The sequence below is a fragment of the Dromiciops gliroides genome, chromosome 3 (genome assembly GCF_019393635.1).
Source record: "Dromiciops gliroides isolate mDroGli1 chromosome 3, mDroGli1.pri, whole genome shotgun sequence".
NCBI classification, from domain to species: Eukaryota; Metazoa; Chordata; class Mammalia; order Microbiotheria; family Microbiotheriidae; genus Dromiciops; species Dromiciops gliroides.
The window spans coordinates 87,580,485-87,585,062 of record NC_057863.1 but is presented as its reverse complement, the minus strand read 5'-3'; the positions used below and the strand labels follow the sequence as shown (position 1 = coordinate 87,585,062).

Sequence of the window (4,578 nt, the reverse complement as noted above, 5' to 3'; positions counted from 1 at the left end):
GGCCCAGGCCAGAGAGTTCGATTGACGATCGCACTGGTCCACGATCTACTAATTAGGTCTATTCTTAAAAGGCGCCCTCGTCTCGTCCGCACGCTGTCAACAATTTTTTTTTTCTTAGCCGGTTTCTTCCATTAGCTCTAGGCTTGATGTGTCAGACGGACATAGTAGGTCCTTCAACTGATCTGTCTTTAAAAATATGTGTGTGTGTGTGTGTGTGTGTGTGTGTGTGTGTGTGTGTGTGTGTGTGTGTGTGTGTGTGTGTGTGTATTTTTTTAATCATCGGGGCAGAATCCGAAGAGAAACTCAGACTGGGATTGTAGGTACTACAACTCCCAGAAGGAAGTGCCTCCAATTTGTAACCATAGACTCGCCGCAATGCATACTGGGAGTTGTAGTCTATATTGGTTCTGTACATCCCGTAGATCAGCGAATGGCTTTATTAGATTAGTAAGCCTTTCCCCATCTCCATCACATCCCAGCGTGGGAGTCACTTCGGAGGGGCAGGGAGAGGTGAGGGGAACGGGACATAACTTTTTTCTGGGCTACAGCTTCTTCTTCACAAACCCAAATTGAGGCAAATCAAAAAAGATTCCGAAGGGAATCTCAAGACGGTGGCCAACCAGGGCCATCCTACTCAGGAACACAGTGGAGCTGGCGTGCCCGGTGCAGGGCGGGGCGTACCGCGCCGGCGCAGTGCGCTGGTCTCCATGGCGGTGCCGCGGAGCCAAGACGAGGTTGAGTAGACTCGTTTTGAATTTTCTCCCCTTCAGCTCTGGCGCTTCGCGGACTTCCCTGGTTGCCCTGCAGGGCTCCCGGGGGCCACAGGGCTGAGGGAGCCGGGGGGTGCGGTGGGGACGTTCGCGCCCGGAAAGCCGGTCTCTGCAGCCTCCCCCGCCCCCCATCCTCCTGCCCTTTTCCAGTCACCCACCCCGACCCCCCGTCCGCGCTCTGTGGAGGCTCCGGGACCCGCCCCCTCGTTCCGGGCCCCGGCCCCGCAGCTCGCCCGCTTCCTCCTTGATGCGGCGTCTCGGGGTACAACATGGTGGAGTCCGACGATTCTCCAGACCCTTTCCCCAGGGAAGGACCCTTGACCCTGCGGGCACCGGCGGGCGGAGGTTAGGTAGCCCGGCTAAAGGAAAAGCCGCCCCGGCGCGGCCAGGTGCAGAGTCCGGGAGGGTGCCCCTCGGTCCCCGGCCTTGCTCTCCCGGGGGCCCGAGCTCCCAGCTCCGCCCTTCTGTCTCTTTGTCATGAGAAACGGTGACAGTTTGAGGAAAGTGCAAGGACCCCCGCCCACACGCCCCCAAGCACACGCCTCGCGGTGGCGTTTTCAAGAGCCAGGGACACAAAAGCCACCCGACCGAAGGACTTAAGGCTACCCGGGGTGTCCGTGGGGGAGTCTTAGGGGGCGGGGTGGGATTCAGAAACCACTGTGGTCCCTGGCCCTCTGCAGTGAGATGCGATAGTTAGGAGAAGCCACCTGTGAATGTCACTGGGAATGGGGGGAGGTGGCAGCGGGGGGAATTGTTAAACCGATAGGGTAGCTGAACATTCTTGCAATGCCTAAATCGCGTTCAAAGGATGCACAGAGGTGTTAGCCATAGAAAACTGTCCAAGGGATCAGGGCCAGCATTTCACAGACTTCCCCAGCCCAGGCGAATAAGAGGAAGGACATTTTCACCAAAGCTTTTCTTTTTACCTTCTATAAGATGAAGTATGAAATTATGTGTGTCAAATGTGTCTTCTTTTGATATGAAAATGGTAGTCCCTTTCTTTTGTTCTTTCTACTAAATTACCTTTGTCCCCGGTATATATATATACACTCCCAAACTTTCAGGGTTAGCATTTATGGCTAGCTTTGGAAATTTTCAAATCTTAAAGTGTTCCATGGCCAGATTAGTTTGGAAAATGCTATTCTAGGCAGTTCTTAGAAAAGAGTTCTCTGCTTAAGAGTAAAAGGAGGACTGAGGAGAGAACCGCTCATTCTGCTGTCATTCCACTGACAAGTTTCAACCTAGGCAGTGATTAAGAGTTTCGTAACTTCGGTATTGCCAGGAAGAAGAAATTGGGGGGGCGGGGGGGGGGGGAGTTGGTGGGAATGGAAAAGTAGTCAGTGGAGCAGTGGAGAAAGAGAAAGGTGTTGCCAGTGACATAGACGACCAAGATTTTCATGCTCCATTTTAGGTATTGTTTGGATTAGGATCAGTCAGTTGAAAGGTACTGTATTGGATAAAGAGAGAAGAAACCTTGAAACTAATATTTTATAACATAAACATTTAGTATTCCTGAAAATCCATTTAACAAAATTTTAATTACCATGCTACTTGGATGTTTAAGGGCTCTTGAGGGAGAAGGCACATAAAGAGTTTTTTTGTATCCCTATCATATACCAGTAAAGTAAAAAAGAAAACAAACACTTCACTATTGGAATTAATTTGTCTGTTTCTTATTATACTTGATGACGTTTGTAACTTTTCTTGTTTTGAATTACTTCATAAGATCTGAGAACAACTGAATTCTGGTTTTCAATTTTTTTTTAAATAAAGGAAAGCTGGGAATTTAATGAAGCATAGCTTTTACTTTGAAATGTATAGGGTTTTTCCCCCTAATAAATAAATATTAGATAAATTAGGTCTTATTGTTGGTTTGCAATTTGCGGGAGTGAAAAAATGCCTAATATTTCAATTAATATGAAGATAGGTTTTTAAAATGAAAGCATCTTAAATGTGATCAATAAATAAAATAAGATCAGGACATATTCTTAGTTGTTAATTTTCCAGATTGCTGATTTTAAAAAAAACCAAAACACTGTATATGATAGAAATGGCTTGAGTGAAGACAAGAATTAGAACCTAAAAGTACCACAATCTGGAATTGTGGTCCATGTCTAATGAGATGAAATTTCATAAGAATGAATGTAAAATCTTGCAATTGGGTTGGAAAAAAAGTGTGCAAGTACAGTTTTCACACATTCACATGGAAATGCCAGGTAGTTTTGGTAGTCTTGGCAGACTGCAAACTAATTGTGAAGTGTGAGTCAACAATGTGTCATGGTGGTCAAAGGAGCTTATGTGATAAGGAACATTTAATAAAAGTATAACATCTCGAGTATTGTGATCATGATAATTTAGGAAGAATATCAAGAAGCTAGATGGGTTAGAGGAAAACAATCCAGGATATTGAGATTCAAAATCATGTCAAATGAGGATGAGCTGAAGGAATCAAGGACATTTAGTCTGGAGAAGAAAAGAGGATGGAAATGGTCGAAGTCTAAGAATATTGAAGTGTTGTCAGGTTTAAGAGGTACTCAGCTTAAAATGAGCTTGGCTCAAAAGGACAGACAGAACTAGTATTAATGCATGGAAGTTGCAGAGGAGCAGATTTCAACTAAGTGCAGTTTTATAACAATTATTCAAAAATGGAATAGGCTGTTGAGGAAATAGTATATATGGCCCTTCACTGGAGATCAAGGAAGGAACAGATGGATAAGTACTTTTTTTTTTCTTTTGGCAGGGCAATGGGGGGTTAAGTGATTTGCCCAGGGTCACACAGCTAGTAAGTGTCTGAGGCTGGGTTTTTTGAACTCAGGTCCTTCTGAATTCAAGGCTGGTGCCTTATCCACTGTACCACCTAGCTGCCCTGATAAGTACTTCTTAGGTATGTTGTAGAAGAGATTCATAAAGTGGGGATTGAACTAGATTACTTCTGACATTTCTTTTTTTAAAAACTTTTAAAATTTAATTTTTAAAAATAATAAACATTTTTATTTATAGTTTTGGGTTCTGATTTTTTTCCTTCTTTCCCTCCCTCCTCTTCCACCTCCCTGAGGTGGCAAACAATCAGATATGAGTTATATGTGTATGATTATGCAAAACATTACCATATTTGTCTGACATTTCTTCTGCTTCTAGGATTCTATGAACTAAAAATGACTCTATGTCACATATTTTACTAATCAGTAACCAAAATTTATTTCCAGTTGTTGTATTTTGGGAGTGTTCCAGATCTCTAACTTCATTTGCAGGGAAACTACCTCCACAAATGAAGACTGGCAATTGCTGTGTAATTAAATAGTCTGAGAGAGTTGCCTGGGGCACTGAGAGTTTAAGTAATTTGCTTAAGGTTATATGGTTACTGTATGTTAGAAGTGATACTTGGACACTGGTCTTTCTGATCCCATATCCAGCCTTATGTCCATTATGGGAAACTGCTCCTCAGTTGCTGGATAGACCTTTGTTTAGAGTTCAGCTGAGTCCCATCATTGTTGCTTAGAGAAGAAAATTAGTGTTGATATTGTTCAGTATTCTTAATTACGAAATATGTAGCATATTCTGTCCTCAAATTGGGACAGACAGGAGCAACTGATTATTCCATACATTCCTGTTCTTTCTTTGTAATCGTTACCAAGCATTAAAAACTATGAATTTGTGTACTGCTTTTGCTTTAGAGATGTTAAACATCATATCCATTATTTCTTTTATTGGCTTGTTTAAAATGGGAGCTTACACAATGCATAAAAACCATGATGATTTCATATCCTCACTTTTAAGAGTAGTACTCATTTAGGAAATTGAAGAGGGT

At 43.3% G+C, this 4,578-nt stretch overlaps 1 protein-coding gene across 3 annotated transcripts in view; it reads left to right on the top strand.

The window, feature by feature from the left end:
- Positions 1–613: 613 nt before the first annotated feature.
- CARF (calcium responsive transcription factor) overlaps positions 614–4,578 on the top strand; it is a 61,010-nt gene continuing 57,045 nt past the window's right edge. The window contains exon 1 of one of the 3 annotated variants that reach the window (XM_043995595.1): positions 614–734. The gene's annotated coding sequence lies outside the window, so the exon portion shown is untranslated. The remainder of the gene's footprint in view (positions 735–4,578) is intronic. The other 2 variants (XM_043995594.1, XM_043995596.1) reach the window with 2 other exon arrangements.